The sequence below is a fragment of the Globicephala melas genome, chromosome 2, assembly GCF_963455315.2.
Source record: "Globicephala melas chromosome 2, mGloMel1.2, whole genome shotgun sequence".
NCBI lineage: Eukaryota > Metazoa > Chordata > Mammalia > Artiodactyla > Delphinidae > Globicephala > Globicephala melas.
Genome location: NC_083315.2, coordinates 24,203,757 through 24,224,658, shown reverse-complemented (window position 1 = coordinate 24,224,658; position 20,902 = coordinate 24,203,757). Strand labels below are relative to the sequence as shown.

General features: G+C 42.5%; 1 pseudogene; it reads left to right on the top strand.

Moving 5' to 3' along the window:
- Nucleotides 1-20,541: 20,541 nt before the first annotated feature.
- LOC115842345 (U6 spliceosomal RNA) lies at nucleotides 20,542-20,639 on the top strand (annotated as a pseudogene).
- Nucleotides 20,640-20,902: the final 263 nt, after the last annotated feature.

Sequence of the window (20,902 nt, the reverse complement as noted above, 5' to 3'; positions counted from 1 at the left end):
ACTTTTAAATGATCGCACATACTATAATTTTATGTAAATAAGCTTCTTATGGGAAGAAAGACATACGTTTTCAGAATAACAAATTCCCAGAATGTATCTTGGCATTCACAGTTTTCTGCTCAAGCTATATGTTGTACCCTTTTCCTCTCCCCATCTATGAGACGACCAAATAACTCATGGTGTTTTATACTTAGTTAAAAATCCTTCACATGTGAAGTGTATATTTTATACATCTTCATTATTAAGCTGTGGACATTTCTAGCCTGATTTCATATCGAAGTTTTTCAAGGGAGCAGTGGGGGGAAAGTGATTTCATACCCATAGCATTTGAAGTGCTGTCCTCATCAAAGCTCTGAATCCATTAAATGACATCCAAAAAAGTTTAATATTTATCTTGTCTTACTGACACTGTATCAGATGTGATCAGCTTTTAAGTCAAAACATTATGTTTCTAATTACACTATAAATGGCCTGAGGTCTGAGACTCGACATGCTTCCTTCTAGCTCTGTAGCTCCTTTCCCTAAAACAAAGTGTCCTCGCCAGAGTCTAGCTGGCCGGTTGGAGGGTGATTCATGAGAGAGAATAGGATTCAACTTGGCTTTTCCGCTGGCTGCACAGAGCCCAAAAGAAGCCAAAATGTGTTTGTTTCCACAAAGCAAGCAGCTTTCACAAAGTGACCCATGGGAGAGCAGCCGCAAGGAGGAAGATAGTCTGATATTTTCTCCGCAATACGGCCTGTTGATTCAATCGATATACGCATCTCTACTCAATAAGCAAACCGCACAAGATCAGGAAGGTTCCCCAAGAAAGCCTGGCAAAGCTGACCCAGTCTTCATCCACCAATGCTTAAGAGCTGAGAATGTGAGACAATTCTGTGATTAAACTCATCTCTGGTCCCCAAATCTGTTTTTAGGAAAGAGGTATTCAGCTCTGCCTGTGGTTTTCATAAAAAGATGATCATACTAAGTAAGTCAGACAGAGAAAGATATGTCATATGATAAAATCATAAAATATCATATGATATCATTTATATGTGGAATCTAAAAATATGATACAAATGAACCTGTTTACAAAACAGAAACAGACTCACAGACATAGAAAATAAATGTATGCTTACCAAAGGGGAAACGTAGCGTAAATTAGGAGTTTGGGATTAACAGATATACACTATTATATATAAAATAGATAATCAACAAAGACCTACTGTATAGCGCAGGGAACTCTACTCAATATTCTGTAATAAACTAGATGGGAAAAGAATCTGAAAAGGAATAGATATATGTGTATATATAATTGAATCACTTTTGCTGAAAGTGAAATTAACACAACATTGTAAATCAGCTATACTTCAATATAAAATAAACTTTTTTTTTAAATCCTCACATATTGTGCTTATATTACTCAAAACGAGAATGAACAGCATTGACACACCTGTGACATCAGGCTGTCCCCACTGCCCCGAGGTGAACTTTCTGGCTGCCCTGGATGCATGGTCACCTGCCTTGCTCTGGAGAACCTCCTAAAGCTAACTCAGTACCCTATGCCAGGCCCTAATTATGCTCACAGACACACGATGTTTTCCTCCCAACGTACAGCAATTTCTCTCAAGGCAATTTGTTTCAGTCATCACCAGGGATAACAGCTGGTCCTTTCCCATCATACCTTGCAATTAACAACTTCTTCAAACCTTCCCTTTTTCAGGTTAAGTGGTCCCAACAGAATCAGCCTCTCCTTCTCAGTACAGCTTTTTCTCCCTTGCCAGCCCACAAGTTTCAGGCCGGCTGGGTGGCACCATTCTTAGCCATTCTACAACCAGACATGGTTCAGCACAGTGTCTGGCTCACCGTAGGTGCTCAGGAAACGTCTGCTGAATTAAATCTTTTCAATTCTCCGATTATTGGTATTGTTCTTTAATGGACTCATTATGCTTTTGTACGCATTACATCATCAAGGTGACCTATCAATACAGCCAAGATAACTGTTAAAATATTGAAACGCTTCCTAATCCCCAAAGTGCCCTCTTCCCAGGTATCCTGGCTTCTCACCCATGACTCTCTGGACCTTCCAGAAGTTTCCATAATCCAGGAGCTAAAGGGTTAACACCAGCTGCAGCAGGGTCAGGATGCTCCCCATTGGCCAGTGCCTAGCACACTGCATTGAACCAGTTTTGCAGTATTTTACATACATTTCTGGCTCCAATGACATTGAAATCATTATATGATCGAGAATAGTACTGCAAGGGAGATACATTTAGATAATCAACCACAAGTGTTATCAAAAGAGCCTACCTTTCATTCATTGTATCTGAATCAGTGGTTGCTGTGCTGTGGCCAGAGGTGATACTTGAGCACAAATGCTTAGGATATCGGGACAGGAAGAGAAAGAACCCACCACTGTGGGAACGTGGTGAAGGAGATTTGCATACCAAGATTCAGTCTATTCTGCAAAGGACACCTTGAGAATATTGTCAAACTTTTAGCACTTCCCTAAAGCACTACATTTATAGAAATAAAATTTGACAACCTCTTCAAAACTTTGAGAAGAAACCCACTTGCTGAATAATTTACTAAGTTTTTTTTTTTTTAGGTCTGAGTTGACTTGGGTGTTTTCATTGTTCTATTTTATTTTATTTTTACTTTTAATTTATGTTATGGGATCGTAGGAAAGTCACCAGAAAAGGAGCCGGAGTTGGAACAAGAAAATATATTCCCATCATTTGCTGCCTTTTTTTCCTCTCCGTGGAAGCACATAGGAAAACAAGGACCCTGTGCATTACAGGCACCGAGAGAGACGTTTGTTTTGCAGTTGGCAAAGGAAATGTTCTGAATTACTGCCTAAGAGACAAAATTTCTAGCAATAACCCTGTACGTGGCCTCAAAACTACAGGTGTTGAGCACGTCTTTTATGGCAAGATAGTAGTAGGGGAAATGCGTGTCTTCCGTTACCTGACTTAGAAAATTTACATAAAGGATAAAAAAATAATAAAAGGCATCCTTCCATGCCAGCGCATATATAATTCTTTTAATGCCGCGTGGTAATCCATTTTATGTAACATAATTAATTTAACTAATCTTTAATGGATGAACATTTGAATTGTTTCTAGTCTTTTCTTTTTACAGCCAAAGAACTGCAATGAATTTTTTGCCTATATATCTGCATATATATTTTTTATTGATGAGTCTAAAGTTATGTGCATGTTTTTAATGAAAAAAGCAAGTCGTAGAAAATTACCTAGGCCATCATTGCATTTGTGTTGTATTTCCAAAGATATGTATATATTCATTTATGTACATGCTTGTAAAGGAGTCATCTCTTAGAAATGGGGGTGGGAATAAAGGCAGAGCTCCTTCACTTTTACCCCGTTAGGCATTTTATCAAGTGTTTATTATTTTTATGATAATTATTAATAAAATTAGGCCCTAGTCAAACCAAGACAAAAAGCCCAAATCAGTTGCATTATGGACCAATAACATTTTGGTGTGTAATGAGTACATTTCAAAGCAATCTGTATTTCACAGAAAACAAATCCAGAAACTGAGAAAAATTCAGCGCTACCATGAATTAAGGCTTAATTCCACACATATAGATCTTTCTCCAATGCAGTTTGAAAAGTTTAGCTTTGCAACGAAGTAAAGCATAGAGATGAAGCTTTCAGGGGTGAGTCTGATCTTCTAGGTTTGAAACCTCCCACACCATCAAGTGGCCTTGAAATGTTAAGTTCCTAAATCTTTCCTGGCCTCAGTTTCCTTACTGAAAAATGGGGGAAAAGTATACAGTACTTTTTCATTCATGAAATAATTGTGAGAGTTAATGAGGTAGTACATGCGGCACACAGCAGAGGGCCTGAGGGAAGCACTCAATGAACGTTAATTACGTCTATATTACTATCATTGTTCTACAGAGGAAACTGCAAATCTACCAAAATAACAGTTGAGAGTATCCTTTTGATTGCACTGAGGTAAACACAATAGACAAATCAAATCTCTTCAATTGGAGAAAAGAACAAATATTAATAGTTGTACAAATAGTCAAGCTTCCCTAACCTGACATCTTCCACCTAAACAAGTTGGTGGACATTGTACTCAATTATTTATCACAGCAAGTTACCACAGTGAGTCAATTTCAGTGGGTCAAGGCTCTGTAGTTCAGTGATAGGAGCCACAGTCTCCCCAGTTCAGCACTGTTCATTTGTGTTCAACGTAGAGAAAGACATTACTTTAATGTTTTGACTATTCCAAAGAACACATGGGAAGTGCTCAAAACGAGCGAAGTTCGCCTCCACGCTTCCTTCATTGCTTCTGCCACTTCCTTTGTCTGTCCTGGGGCTGGATGCCTCCTCCAGTACTGCGCCAGGTCCTGGGCCAGCCCACACTGTGTCCTCCCCAGGGTCTGCTCACAGCCTCCACCTCTTTGGACTCAGGCACCCAGGGCAGACCGCTTCCTTCCTGTTCTGTCCTCTTGTCTCCATCGGTTACCTGGAATCACCACTTCCTGACCATTTTGCTTTTGTTTGCACTGTCATGTCCTGCTTTTCCATCCCCTTCCCAAAAATGGCATCTTGAAGTGATGTGGGGTTGCTATCTTGAACCCCAAATATCCAAAGCATACGACCCCCCAAAAAAGAAGAAATAGTGTTTGGCAAGTGTTGGCTTCATACTTTACAAAGGGAGCTCCACTTCACCAAAGGAAGACAGATGGGAAACCCAGGATGGATGACACTGGCAGGCCTGGGTTTGCATGGATGCCTCATGCAGGACTGTCTTCCATGTGATCTCACCCCATTTAACACTCAAAGATGCTTTTCCTTTGACTTACAAAGCAGCAAGTTCTTGACGCAAAATAAACACAGGAGCAGATCAAGTACAAAAACCAAATAAGCTCCCTTTGCAAATGTTACCCATTGTTAACATTCTTCCCATGCTTTTTGCTTATCCATCGGCTTTGCAAATATTTACTGAGCACCTGCTATGTGCTGGGCTCTGGGTTAGATGCTGGGCATGCAGGAGTGGGAAAAGAAGATAGGACCTCTGCTGTCCTGGGATGTTCATTGTGGTGTGTGTGTGTGTGTGTGTGTGTGTGTGTGTGTGTGTGTGGCGGCGGGCAGACAGACAGTAAAGAAGAAAACAAATAAAGGAGGCAATTCTTAACAGAAGGTGTGGGGGGCAAGGTCCCCGACCCCAGGAGGTGTGACGTGAGATAGAATGTGGGTTGGGGGCTTGGGCAGTGAAGGACTCGGGAGGGACATTCCAGGCGAGAGACGAACAAGCATAAAGGCCGGGAATGGGGAAAGTTTATGGTGTTCAAGTGTCAGTAAAGCCATCAGTATGAGCTGAGCCTGGAGAGAGAGGCAGGGCCAGGCCACTCAGAGTTGGGAGGCCCTTTAAGGAGTGTGGGTATTATTCCAGGAACAATAGCAAACTGCTAAAGGAAGGAGCATGATTAGATTTCTGTGTTTAAGAACTCACACTGGCTGCTTCTGCTGAGAATGGACTTTAGGGAGACAAAAGTGGAATTAAGAAGCCACTTAATAAACTGCTCTCGTCCAGGCAGAAAAGGACGGCATCCCCAGGGAAAGGATATGCAGGACCCTGACCGGAGACTCTGTGATGCTGGGGACGGGGGACCTTGCGTGGCCTGTGGTTATAAACAAACTGTTGAAGGGGATCATCTGAATTGTGGACTGGGGAACCTTTTTCAATATTCACAGTGAGTGCTTCTTCTTGGATAAGGAAATAACATTTGGTTTGAAGCGTTTACCTCACCTTGGCTATAAAAGTGTGCCATCAGTTTTACAACCAATCACTTGCTCTCTGCAGCCCCGGGGCACACATCTGTCGCTAAGTAATCAGGCTGCGGTTAACATGCAAAGGCCTCCAGGATGGGCCCAGATATTTGGTTAAACTTTACCCTGCGTGTGTCTGTGAGGAAGTTTCTGGATGAGATTAACATTTAAATCGGAGGACTGAGTAAAGCAGATTGCCCTCCCGGGGGTGGGGGTGGGGGCAGGGGTGGGGGGTGTGCTCATCCAATCCACTGAAGGTCTGAAAAGAACAAAAGGCTGAGTGGGGGGGAACTTGATTTCTTTGCCTCACTGTCTTTGAACTGTGACACGGGTCTCCTGCCCTCAGTCTCAGATGGGAACTACACCATCGACTCTCTGGGTCTCCAGCTCGCCAACAGTAGAGCTTCGGATTTCCCAAACTTCATAACTGCACGAGCCAACCCCTTTTAGATGATACATACATACACACAGGGGCTTCCCCGGTGGCGCAGTGGTTGAGGATCTGCCTGCTAATGCAGGGGACACGGGTTCGAACTCTGGTCTGGGAGGATCCCACATGCCGCGGAGGGCCTGGGACCGTGAGCCACAACTGCTGAGCCTGCGCGTCTGGAGCCTGTGCTCCACAGCAAGAGAGGCCGCGATAGTGAGAGGCCCACACAACGCGATGAAGAGTGGCCCCCACTTGCCACAACTAGAGAAAGCCCTCGCACAGAAACGAAGACCCAACACAGCAAAAATAAATTAATTAATTAATAGGTACATACATACATATATACATGCATAGGATGGATGGACGGTTAGATGGTTGGATGGTTGGACAAACAGAATAGATAGACGATAGGTAGGTAGATAGATAGGGAGATAGAGAGATAGATAGGATAGGTAAATAGATACATACATACATAGGATGGATGGATGGTTAGATGGAAGGATGATTGGATGAACAGAATGGATAGATGATAGATAGGTAGATAGATAGGAAGATCTGCAGATACATATCTCCCATTGGTTCTGTTTATCTATAGAACCCATATTCATACAATGAGTATTCAGAAAGGAGTTTTAAAAAAAAAACACAAACAAACCCAAACTAGTGGATGTGGACTACGTACGACTAGTTCTACTTGCTGAGGTCAGAGAAACTGAAGTGGAAATGACCAGCTCCCATACTACCATCCTGCAGGAATAGGTGAATGTAACAAAGAAACTCCAAAGATGCTAAAGGCTACAGAACCCAACAGAATAATGTCAGTGCAAAGAGCTGCAGTCACCTTTCCTGTACCTAAGTACTGCATGTTTATACCCTAAATACTGGGTGCAGCTCAAAATGGTAAGTGACACTTGATAAAGATAAGGACTCCCCAGGAGACGCGAAAGAGGAAAGACCCAGGTCTGGGAATGGTTTTTCGTACAGTAATCCACATAGCAACAATTTCCCTTCTCTTTTGAGCTTCCCTGGAGACTAATTCTGGAAAACATTCTATTTGAGTGTTGCCTTTGGCAGAGGATAGTATCATTGGCAATGATGACAATTATCCTTGTCATTATTATCATGCCATTTTTTTTTTGGCGGTACGCAAGCCTCTCACTGCCGTGGCCTCTCCCGTTGCAGGGCACAGGCTCCGGACGCGCAGGCCCAGCGGCCATGGCTCACGGGCCCAACCGCTCCGCGGCATGTGGGATCTTCCCGGACCGGGGCACGAACCCGTGTCCCCTGCATTGGCAGGCGGACTCTCAACCACTGCGCCACCAGGGAAGCCCTATCATGCCATTTTAAAAACAATTTTTTTATTTAAGAAAATTTTAATATGAGTATATTGGATATAGTTCTCTGTGCTATACACTAGGACCTTGTTGTTTATATTCAATATTTTATGATAAACGATAAGGGAAAAGAATATTTTAAAAATGTATGTATGTATAACTGAATCACCTTGCTGTACAGCAGAAATTAACAAACACAGTAAATCAACTATACTTCAATAAAAAAATGAAAAAAATTAAATTTAAAAAATTTTATTGCAGTATAATTGATTTACATTGATTCAGGTGTACCGTAAAGTGATTCAGTTATACATACATCTTTTTCAGATTCTTTTCTATTATAGGTTATTACAAGATATTGAATATAGTTCTCTGTGCTATACAGTAGGTCCTTGTTGTTTATTTTATATCTGGTAACTTGTACTGTGTTAATCCCAAACTCCCAATGCATCCCTCCCCACTTCCCCTTTGGTAGCCATCATTATTGCGATAGTTTTATTTTTTCCCTCCAGCACGATGTTGTGCCCTTTTGGAGCTTATTTCCCGTAATTATCCTAACCATTCTGTGAGCTTGATACTATTGTTTCCCCTTTGAGATTGAGATTCTGAGAGGTTTAGGGAATTCTCCAGGGAGTGACAGGGTCAGCAGGAGTCAAAACCACATCTGCTGGACACATGAGCCTCCTCCCCTTTCCACCCTAACGTTGTGTCTTTATTCTAAATCCAGGGTAGGTGTAGAAGACAGAAGGGCATAAGCCTGCAGCAGAGATCAGCAAACTTCTTCTGCAAATGGCCAGAGAGTACATATTTTAGACTCTGTGGGCCAGTCATGCTGTCCTATTCTGCATTGTAGCCTGAATGCAGCCTGAGACCATAAAGAAGTGAATGAGCATGGCTCTATTGCAATAAAGCTTTATTTATAAGATCAGACGGAAGGTCAGATTTGACCTTGGGCCGTGGTTATGCCAATTCAGTCTGTAAGAACAACCAAGAGGAGGAGTGCTGGCAGGAGTTGGAAGAACTTTGCAACAACGAATTAAAGACCCCGTCCTTAACCTCAGATGCTTTTAGCAAGGAATGTCAGGCAACCCCGTTTAAAAAAAGAAGACTAGAGATTCATAGAAAGAAAAGAGAGGGAAATCTAAAATGCAAATAATGCAAATTATAAAAGTAATTTCTAGGGGGAAAGAAAAAAAAAAGGATGCTAGTCAGGCATCATTAAATTAGCCAAAGTGTCTTACACAAAGGAGGTGCAAAGCTGGGTTTGAGAGACCAGGTAGGGAGTAAATAGGAACAGAGAAGAGACTAGATCCTTCTGAACTCAGATTTCTGAAATTTACACAACAGAGAAGGAATAAAGAGACTTGAGAAGCACCATACAACTATGGATAAATAAGCAAAGACATTTGTGCCCTCAAGAAAAAAGCACCTCATAAAATTTCATACCCCCATCCCGGGAGTGTCTACTAAAATAAATGTCACCCGCCCCGGCTAACACACTGATAAGACTGAATTATTAATTACGTTCTGAAAGTTTTCATTTGAAATGTTCTATGGGTTAATGCAGTAATCCAATCCATTTCCTCAGTCTGTCCCTGCTCTTCTATCTCAGCTCCAATTTCAGCTCTGAATTGTAAAACAGGACTTGGTTTTATCTGGAGTGTCTCTCTCTACATAACCCAGTGCTCTCCGGCGTCATCATAAACCAGGGCCTGAAAGCCCAGAGAATCAGCTGGCAGAAGAGAGCAGGCTCAGTGTCATCTTCCTGCAAAGTAATTTCCAGATGGAAATTGGATGCAATTGCATGATGGGGCTTAACTTCCCTCTGCTTGAAGCACAGACTTAGCAGGCTTCAAATCCCCAGCTCCACGCCACGCAGATGCCTTTCAGGTGGCTGGGTCCTCTTGTAATGGCGAATTTCTACCACAGGAATGTTGGGGTCTGGGCTGGGGTGGGGAAAGAGGTGCAGAGTTTTGGGGTCATCAAATGGTCTCCATCCTCAGCTCAAAGATGACCAGGTGGGAGAGCCAGAAAAATATCTTGGTGAAGTCAGGACAAACATATGATAAAAATACTGTACAGGAAAGGATGTCATCTCCCCCAAAAGAAAATATGATTGATTCAACTACCAAGTTAATGAGGCGGAATGGTCTGCCTGCCTGGGTTTACTGCATCTCCTCTTATGTTCAGACCCATCCTGGGTTCCCTCCCCTTGGTCCTGAGCTGTAATGGAGGTATTTGCCTTCTACGAGCATCGCGTTCTTAAATCACGTTGCCTTTCTCAATCAAATTTGATCTCAGGATCTACCTTAGTCGCCTGTGGAGCTCCATGTCTAATTGTATCAAAATGGAGTTTCTGAGTATCGTCCCATTATACTTCCATTTCTCTCTGTCCAGGAGCTGCCTGATGACTCACTTAGCTCAGATCCTAAGTCACTGAACACAGCTCTGTGCATCACGGTACCTGCTGGCTGCGTGTGGTTTCTGAGTGCTTGAAAGATGCCAGTCTGAACTGAGATTTGCCGTGAGTGTAAAATACACACTGATTCAAACACTTACTACAAATATAGAAGGTAGAAGAATGTGCCTAGTTCGTCCATCATTTTTATGTTGGGTGCATGTTGAAAAGATATTTAGGATACGCTGGTTTAAATAAAATATTTATACGAAGTTCACCTGTTTCCCTTAACTTTTTAACAGTGGCCCCTAGAAAAAATTAAAATGATATATTTGACTCATATATTTCTTTTGGATGGTGCTGACCTAGGGTTACAGAATAAATAAGCAACTGGTAAACACAGCAAGCTCAGAGGTGGAGCTCCATTGCAGTAAACCAAGAGTATGTTCTGAGGGAGACAGTCTTCACCCAAGGCAAGGCGAATGCTTAAGTTATTCTCAAAACTGCCTTCTTTTCTGTCCTTGGCAAAAATTGGAATTGTTTTATAAATTAGTTGTATAACATTTGCTGTCATGTATGAGTTAGTTTTGCAATGTCTGTCTTTAAAAGGAGGTTTTTCCTTGTTCGACTCATTCTCTCCTCTACATTGTGAGAGTCACAAAGGAAGGCCCCTGGGAGCTTCATCCTTGAATTCAAAGCTCATAAGACAGTGCCAGGCACTTAGGACTTCTGAGCAAACATAGTTAAATGATAAACGTTGACCTCCTAGAGGGGTGGGCTAGGAAAGGTGGGAGGGAGACGCAAGAGGGAGGAGATATGGGGATATACATATATGTATAGCTGATTCACTTTGTTATACAGCAGAAAGTCACACACCATTGTAAAGCAATTATACTCCAATAAAGATGTTGAAAGAAAGTGATAAACGTTGAGTGAAATAATCTTTGGTGTTATAGGGTGTCAGTAGATACTTTGGTTATAGCAGCAAAAGTAGATCCCAATCATAATTTTTCCACTTAAAAAATGTAAAATAAAATCTTAATACAACAGCTGAACTTAAAAAAAAATAAGGCCAAGCATTTTTTTTAGGGCAGTGATTCTTGTAATGGGGTAAGATAGGATGGGGTCTTTCCAAACAAGACAGGCTACCCCATAGATCATTATTTCTCGTTATTGATGGAATTGCTTTGTCACCCTCAGGTATGATGAGCTGGGGGAAAAGGTTAGGAATAAGCATGTGGGTTTGATTCACTAAGTGCTATTTAGGATGTTTTCCCTTACCCTTAACTCCAAACCTTTAACTCCATTCCAAGCGGGGCCAACTTCATGAGCATACAACCTGGGCTTGCCTTAACAATCTGCTGTCTTGAAATTCTTAATAAATTTATCATTGAACTTGCATTTTATAAATGTAGTCCGATGGGACAATGGAGCACGCACGTGAGCAGAAATGTCCCATAGGCATGTCCCCCATTCATGGTTGCCCGTTAACACGTACCATTCGTGATGCTTCACGAGCACAGAACTCCGGTTGATCCGTAATTTGTGGGAGTTCAGCGAGATTTAAAGTGAGTGCACACGTCTATGATGAGTAAACAGGGATGCTGACAGCCCCAAGACGCCATCCTTTCTGTTCAGAAAAAACTTGCTTCTAATAAGGAAAGAAAGCAATGACAGTCTAAGAAATAAGAACAGCTAAGGAACCCGACTGTATCCTTTCTGCTCACGTTAAGCCCCTGTATTTGGAACCACTCACACTAAACATGAACAAGGAAGGAAGGGAAAGGGGGGCAACCCAGAGTTCCTTTTCCTCTCACGCTTCCTTACTCAGCTGTAAGCTAAGGGTAGAGAGTGTTAGTAGAATGTGCACACGTCGTAGGGGAGGAAAAACTGCCCTTCTTCCCTTCTAGCTTCTTTGGCTAGACCCACAATTAAATTGACATGAGACAAACCAACAGGAGAAAAACAACTTTAATTTTGTACATGCTGGAGCTCGTAAAAATATGAGACTGTCTGAAGTGACCAAGCAGGCAGCTTTTATACCTTTTAGATAAGGAAACAATAAATCTGTGAAGAATTGACAAAACAAAGGGGTTTAGGCTTGGGCTGGCAAATTAGTGAAGAAGTAGCAAGGTTTGCTTACACAGCCTTCTCGGCCTTGAACTTCCTATGGCTGGCCATAAGGATGCCGTCCACCCTCCCGATGCACTGAGGGTTCCTTCCTTCACATGGGAGATTTATTTCCTGCTTCCAGGGGAATGGGGGAGGGTCAGAGTGTCCTTGTACCTGCCGTTTCTTAAGTAACTTTCATTTTAAGTAACCCATGTGCCAAAGCGGCATCTTTGGGGGTGGGATATTTTGCTTCCGTTCAATATCAAGAAGTGATATAAAAACAGTTGAGTTAGTTTTTGCTAGTTTTGTGCTGAATGCCCTCCAGGTACACACCTGTAGTTTAACAAGTTGGGTTCATTAGTCACTGCGGTGAGGAATTCCCGTGAAAATCACAGGCAGTCTTAGTAAGAGTGTGTTAGAACCCATTACAGGATGTGTGATCTGGTTGGGTGATTTGGGGGAGGGTTGTCAGAAAACAGGGCAAGACTCTGCGTGGGGACCTCAGTACATCTTATCTCTAGGAAGAGCAAAACTGAGTGAGGCCATAGCTGTAATTGGTTCACGCAGCAGTCACTCATTCAGCCACAGAGGGTGGTGTTGGGTACCTTGTAGGCTGCGCAGTGACCTGGTCAGAGAAGATGCTCTATGAGGTTGTTTATGTCCAACAACACACAGCTGAACTATAAGTGCTGGATCCCTTTGTAGTAACATTGAGACCAAGCTTTGAAGTCACCAGTTCCCAGACGTCAAGGGAGGCCTTTTTCCTTTCTCATCCTCTCCCGTTAAGAAAAAAAAGACCACGTGAAGGGATAGGCTATTAAATCTGAATTGTGTAATCTTACTGCTTTTGCATGTGAATTAAATGCCCTGATATTTGCATTTAAAACTAGCACTGCACCAGATGAAGATGAATGCTGAAACTCGTGCTCATTTAAATTTTTAAGGTTTTTAAATTTTAGATCAACATTAAACGGCAAATTAAAAAAAAAAGGCATGAGAAGTCAAGAGAGAGACTGTGGAGGAAAAGAAAAAGCTTTACATTTCAGTGCCTCTAATGACACTTTTTTCTGCTTTTTGAACAAGGGGCCCTGCGTTCTCATTTTGCCCTGGGTCCCGCACGTTGGGCAGCTGGCTCTCTCCCCAGTCCTTTATGTCTTTCAACCCTTGACAGTGCCCCAAAGAGAAATGCTTAAATCTGATTTTCTTTTGTCCTTTAGAGATCACTAGAGGCTGCATGTTTCCCTAAGTCAGCAAATGTTATAGGAGTTCAAATCCCTGCGGCTTCCTCTGAGGTGTGCACTTTGGTGGACAGGGCAGAGTCCACTGGCTTCCCCTGCTCTTTCCAGACCCTCGGACCGAAGTCCTTCTTTTCACGGGGTGGGAACAGGAGGCGTGGGGAGGCGATGGAAGGTGCGTTCCCCCCACCACAAGTATTCCATCCTTGTGTCTGGGGAGAAGCGTGCCCTATCATTGCTGTGCTTTTCTGCTTGGGGATTCCTTTTTATTTTTCCTAAATCAAAGCTATCCAAGTTTCTACTCACTCTTCTGATCAATATCTTACTTACAAACAATTTTCGAGTCCTTATCTCCGGTTGCCCTAAAACTCCCTAGCTGCAGCCTCCTACTACATTTTTCTTTGATACAAATTTAGAGTGAATCTGAGTTTTTCCCTATCCCCTGCACAGAATATAGCCTTACAAAATAATTCAGAGAAAGATCTTTGAGCAGAGAGTTAAAGTGACTTCATGCCACCCCAGATGAGACCAAATGGATAAACGGCCTTTGAGAGGTCCAGAGTTTATGGAGGAACCCTCCTTTTCTTTTTCTCAACAGAGCCATCTGCCCTGCTTACATGTAGATGTCTGAAGGCCTTTGCCCCAGACACAAATTGTCAACAGCAATGAGGGGAGACCTTGCCCAATGCTGTGCTCTTATCCCTGCAAATAGCTCTGACCTATCCTTATGGGTCACTATAATTAGCATGCGAGACAGCAGGCTCTTAATAAAAAGTCAGCAACCTACTTATTGGGGTGAAGTGAACAAAGGAGGAAGTGGTACCCATCACCCACCCCTAAGCTCCATCCCATTCCTACGACATGATTCTCTCACCACCTGGACACCCTCTCCAGGTAGACCTGCCTGACAGCATATGTGGTCTATGGGACTTTTTTTTTTTTTTTTTTTGGGTACGCAGGCCTCCCACTGTTGTGGCCTCTCCCGTCGTGGAGCACAGACTCCGGACGCACAGGTTCAGCGGCCATGGCTCACAGGCCCAGCCGCTCCGCGGCATGTGGGATCTTCCCGGACCGGGGCACGAACCCGTGTCCCCTGCATCGGCAGGCGGACTCTCAACCACTGCGCCACCAGGGAAGCCCGGGACTTTTTTTTTTTTAAGTGTATTTGATTTACAATGTTGTCTTAGTTTCAGGTATACAGCAAAGTGATTCAGTTATATAATATATATATATTCTTTTATATATATATAGTTATAAATACACATATTCTTTCTCAGATTCTTTTCCCATATAGCTTATTACAAGACATTGAGTATAGTTCTCTGTGCTGTACAGCAGGTCCTTGTAGATTATATGGGACTTTCCTGATTGCTACCCTTCAAAGTGGGGAGCCATGGGGTTTGTTGGGTCTCAATCAGTTGTCATTGTGGGTGCCTACAACAGCCCTCCACTCCCTACCCGTGACCAAGGCTTATGTCTCATACACATGTTCCACCCATTCCCCCACTCCCAGCCCTTTCCAGCCCTTTATCAGTGATTGATAACTGATAACTAATAACTAATAACTCAACCATACCTCTGTTATTTCACAAGCCCCAGTTTTCTCCCCTCGGATGGAGCGTTAGGTCTTACTGGCTCAACTACCTTCACTTAGCAGTCAGGCAGGACTCAGGATAACCCATCCCCAGCAGCTACTCCTGAGGCATCCCACATCTGAACCTTGATTTCCCCATCCAGACCATGAACCCAGTGAACGCTCGGGCTCGGAGGGCTGCTGTGAGAAGTGACTGTAGAGCGGAGAGGGCTCAGGATCGCTTGTCAGTCAGCCTCACTGCTCAGGCAGCCCTACCTGGGATCAGGGCTTCCAGAACACACTAGCCCTGTCAGTATTTGTTTCACAATCAAGGAGGGGGTGCATAGACACCAAGTAATAGGTGAAGTCTTAGCTCTATCCTATTGGGACTGCATACTCAGAATTAATAGTGGAAATAAATTACTTAGTAACACATACACCATCCACCCTGGTTTTCTGACTTTCTCTGAAATCTGCTTGGGGCCCTACTTTTTCATTTTTATCTCAATTTTAATTATTAAAAGACTATGTGTTTGCAGTAGAAACTTCAAACACACAGTATATACAGAAGTAACAAATAATTGTCTTCCTGTGCCCCATTGCCTCATTGGTACACATTATTTGAACCTTTTCAACATGCACACACACACTCATGAGAGAAAATACACACACCCACACTTAACACATCATTTTTAACAAAGCTCGCGCACGTATTGTACGGGCTCCTTCAATTGCTTTTTCAGGGAGAGAGGAGAACACTGAAGAATTAAAGGATGATCTTCTACATATCAAAATGCAGGTGTTGCTGGCATTGCTGGCATCCTCTAAGAGCCTAGAAGATGTTCTCAGGGGCAAATATTAGTATAACATCTCCCCACGATTGTCCCCATTTCCGCTAGTAACAATAACATGTAAGATATCCAGGAAGATCAAAATAATCATTGCTGATTTAAGGGCAAATAATTTTGGAGCCAGAGGAGATGAAGCAATGGAGCAGAAAGGGCTTGCATTATGGCTACTGAAATTCGTCGTCATCCAGAAAAAAAAAAAAAACCTAGACGATTTGACTAGGTTTTTTTTTGTTTTGACTCATTGCTTGAGCCATAGTGACACTTGCTACACATTCAGCCGGGGACCTTGTCCAGGGCCCTAGTCCTCAAGGAGAAATCCGGCAGGCACGAGGCTCAAAGCCCTGGATCCGTTTGCTGCCGGCCGTGCCACGAACCCCCTTTTCTGCCAGCTTTTCTCTGAGCAGAGCTGTGCCCGGCCAGCCCCCAGGGACTGAAACAGCATCTAACAAAAACAAATTCTTCCTTCTATTCCTTTAAACACCGCGGAAAGACTGGTATCATCAAAAATGAAAATGCTATTCTGAAGGGGGAAAACTTTTTATTTTATTTTTTGTTTGTTTTCTTTCTTTTTCTATTGAAGCAGAGTTGATTTACCATATTATATTAGCTTCAGGTGTACAGCATAGTGATTCAATATTTTTATAGATTAGACTCCACTTAAAATTATTATAAAATATTGGCTATATTCCCTGTGCTGTAATCACATCCCTGTATCTTCTTTCTTTCTTTTTTTTTTTTTTAACATCTTTACTGGAGTATAATTGCTTTACAATGGTGTGTTAGTTTCTGCTGTATAACAAAGTGAATAAGCTATACATATACATATATCCCCATATCTCCTCCCTCTTGCGTCTCCCTCCCACCCTCCCCATCCCACCCCTCTAGGTGGACACAAAGCACCGAGCTGATCTCCCTGTGCTATGTGGCTGCTTCCCACTGTCTATTTTACATTTGGTAGTGTATGTAAGTCCATGCCACTCTCTCACTTGTCCCAGCTTACCCTTCCCCTTCCTGTGTCCTCAAGTCCATTCTCTACATCTGCGTCTTTATTCCTGTCCTGCCCCTAGGTTCTTCAGAACCAATTTTTTTTTTTTTTTTTTTTTTTAGATTCCATATATATGTGTTGGCATACGGTATTTGTTTTTCTCTTTCTGACTTACTTCACTCTGTATGACAGTCTCTAGGTCCATCCATCTCACTACAAATAACTCAATTTCGTTTCTTCTTATGGCTGAGTAATATTCCATTGTATATATGTGCCACATCTTCTTTATTCATTCATCTGTCAGTGGACACTTAGGTTGCCTCCATGTCCTGGGTATTGTAAATAGAGCTGCAATGAACATTGTGGTACATGACTCTTTTTGAATTATGGTTTTCGCAGGGTATACGCCCATAGTGGGATTGCTGGGTCATATGGTAGTTCTAATTTTAGTTTTTTAAGGAACCTCCATACTGTTCTGCATAGTGGTGAAAAATCCTTTTTAAAGGCCATTGAGTACAAATTGCCTAACTAGTTGCTAGTGAAGGGTTTCAGTTAATACCTGAATTTGCTCCAGCTTAGCTGGAGCCTCTCTCTGAAGCAAGACTTCTCATTGTTGGGCTGTTTGTTCAAACACAAGGCGAGCCAGGAGCAATTTATTAGTAAAATTCCATCTAATACGGTGACTACGCATTCTTGCTGGTGGGAATGAATTGGATTTGTCAGGGCTGGTGTTTCGCCAGCACAAATCCCTGGGAGCCCAGCTCCTCTTAGCATGGCTAACTTCACATTGACTCATAGCCTCCGGAGTCAGATCTTTTTCTAGGAAAACCTTCTTGGACTCTGTTCTCTGTGGATTAATCAAGAATAAACATCCCTGTATCCCCAGGATTTCTCTGATCTATCAGACGCTCTTTGTGACCCTGGGGCTGGGAGGGCGGTGATATTGGTATGAAGCATGGTATTTTTTTCTTGCTTATTTTTATATACAGGGAGCTAATTTCTCTTGAAAGGCAAGATTCTGATTCTGAAAGAGCAGTCTGCTGCATGTCCTCACAAAAACTATAATTATACTAAAATCTACTGCTGCCCACCTGCCCCCAGTTCTTAGAGGGCAGAGAGGGCTTCATCTTTCCCACAATGCTTTTCTTATCCCCGATGCGGAGCCCCTGACTGGCACATGGTGAGTGAATGAATGAATGAGTGAACAAATGATAGTTTCCTGGCCGTGATCATAGGCAGTGGAGGCAGATGGTGGAAGGAGGAATGCAACATGATTGATTCTTCCAAATAAAACATTTTTCTCTATTTTTTTATATTGGAGTATAGTTGATTTACAGTGTTGCGTTAGTTTCAGGTATACAGCGAAGTGATTCAGATATAGATATCTATATATATATTTCTTTTTCAGATTCTTTTCCATTATAAGTTTTTACAAGATATCGAGTATAGTTCCCTGTGCTATACAGTAGGTCCTTGTTGTTTATCTATTTTATATATAGTAGTGTGTATCTGTTAATTCCATACTCCTAAGTTATTGCTCCCCCCTCCTTTCCCCTTTGGTAGCCATAAATTTGTTTTCTATGTCTGTGAGTCTGTTTCTGTTTTGTAAATAAGTTCATTTGTATCATTTTTTAGACTCCACACATAAGTGACATCATACGATACCAAATAAAACATGTTTTACGTAATGTCTGTCCGTGCCAGGTTTGGGCTTCCTTGCTCCTAGATGATCCTTTTTTTTGCCACAGCTTGTGGTGAGATTGGTCCTTGGAAACCATTTTTTCACCCCATTATTGTATATATGAGGAATCTGATGTCTAAAGAGGTAAAGTTACTTATTCAGGAGAACACGCTAGTCAGTTTTCATGATATTTTATGACATTATACATCTTTATAAGTTGGTTTTCTGTAAAAGCACAAAGTTGTGCCGTAGACTGGAGATTTTCTGTCTTTAATAACCAGAACATTTGAATTATCAGAAAACAATGCTCCCTCCCTGTGGTGGCTAGCAGAGGACTTATAGACTATGGATTCATCAACTCTGACACCAGTTGATTGAAAAACACACGATTATTTTATGCACTACTAAGAAGAAAACATACTGCAAACATAAAGTTTTTTTTTACTACTTATAAGTTTCAGGTTATACTTATTGTAAGAGCTCTTTTAGATTTACTTATGCATCTAAAAATAATGTATTGGTCTTTGTTTATACCTTAAAAGGAAAATATAACTAACTAAATAAAGGAAAATATAAATAAATAAAATAAATTGGTTTCTTATTCAGGAAATGTGCTTTTATATTACTTTTTTTTTTTTTTTTTTTTTGCGGTACGCGGGCCTCTCACTGTTGTGGCCTCTCCCGTTGCGGAGCACAGGCTCCAGACGCGCAGGCTCAGCGGCCATGGCTCACAGGCCCAGCCGCTCCGCGGCATGTGGGATCCTCCCAGACCGGGGCACGAACCCGTGTCCCCTGCATCAGCAGGCGGACTCTCAACCACTGCGCCACCAGGGAAGCCCTATATGACTTTTTAACTCGATCATTGATGGGCAGCTTTACCTGTGACACTGTCTTTTGTGCCATTGAAGCATCCATGTTAAATTAATTATATTTCAATAAAATAAATTTTTAAAAATCAACTATACTTTAAAAAAATAAATTAAAAAAAAATTTAAAGCATCGATGATACAGTTTTCTCTAAACCAAAGAAGTCCTCCACAATGGTCTCAGATGTTCTTTCCAACCACTGCTCACCTTTCCATGAGTTTTGATGTGAGTGCTTTCTTGCTTGGCTGCTGTGATGGGAAGTCCTCTTGCAGGGTCTCAGAAGGAGCCCCCCTCTCTGAGTGCACGTGTCCTCCTGCAGATCCCGGAAAGCACTTGGCTTGTTGCTTTGTGAGAACATGAGGAATTTCGGTCACTCCTTTAATGACAAATAATTGTTTTCCTAATACCAAATCTGTGCCCCCCCTTCTCTGCTTGCCTGCCCTTCTTTGTACTCAGTAACTTTTTGCTTTAATGACAAATCATAGCATCATCTTCTTAGAGACTTTTTAAGCACCCATTAAATCATTAAACACATCTGGTTGCAGCAATTCATATAACACAATGGAAGTGCCGGAGATATGAAGCGCTATGACCGAGAGTGTGTAAAAGCAACGACAGCTTAATTGGGACTGCAGCTTGGTCCGGCAATGACTGGACAATCGCAGTGATTGTAAGATGCATCCTGATTTCTGCTGCATTAAAATGGGCGGCGGTAGGGAGGGGGTCGGGGTGGGGGGTGGGTGGAATGTGCACCTTAGAAATTATGAAACCCAGAAATCACTTCAGCCTGTGTCAGGGTTTTTCCCTGGAAAACTCACCGGGAAGACTCCATGGGGAACTCCAACTCATGAAGGGAGGATTTGACATTCCACTTACAATTAGCAAAGTGCTAAAACATCTGCCAAAGAGAAGGCGATCAAGGCAGGTTTTTTTGTTTGTTTGTTTGTTTGTTTTTGCGGTACACGGGCCTCTCACTGTTGCGGCCTCTCCCGTTGCGGAGCACAGGCTCCGGACGCGCAGGCTCAGCGGCCATGGCTCACCGGCCCAGCCGCTCCACGGCATGTGGGATCTTCCCGGACCGGGGCACGAACCCGTGTCCCCTGCATCGGCAGGCGGACTCTCAACCACTGCGCCACCAGGGAAGCCCCAAGGCAGTTTTTAAAAAGATGTTTGCAATTCCATAACAGCATTTCTCAACATTGGCTGCACATTAGACTTGACGGAGGAATTTTAGAAGAAGAAGAATTAAAAAAAAAATAGTACTAGCCCCAAACAAATTGACTCTCACACTAGTTTCGGCAGCACATATACGAAAACTGACACAGTACAAAGATTAGCACGGCCTCTGCCCAAGGATGATGGGCAAATTCATGAAGCATCCCATATTTTTAATAATTTTTTTAAAAAATCAGAATCTCTAGGGGTGGGCCCAGGCATCAGGTCATTTTGAAGAGACCGCTAGGGGGTCCTAGTCTGCCATCCAGTTAGGGAACCACTGATAGGAAGATAAGAAATTTCCTGGATTTCCAAAAAGCCAAATTCCTAGTATGTCTCAGGTGCAATTAAGAGCGATCCACCTTCCTTGGAAACATCTGGATACAGCAGCAGGCAGGTCTAGGGTTTACTTCATCTGGGCCTGCATGGTGTGGGCAC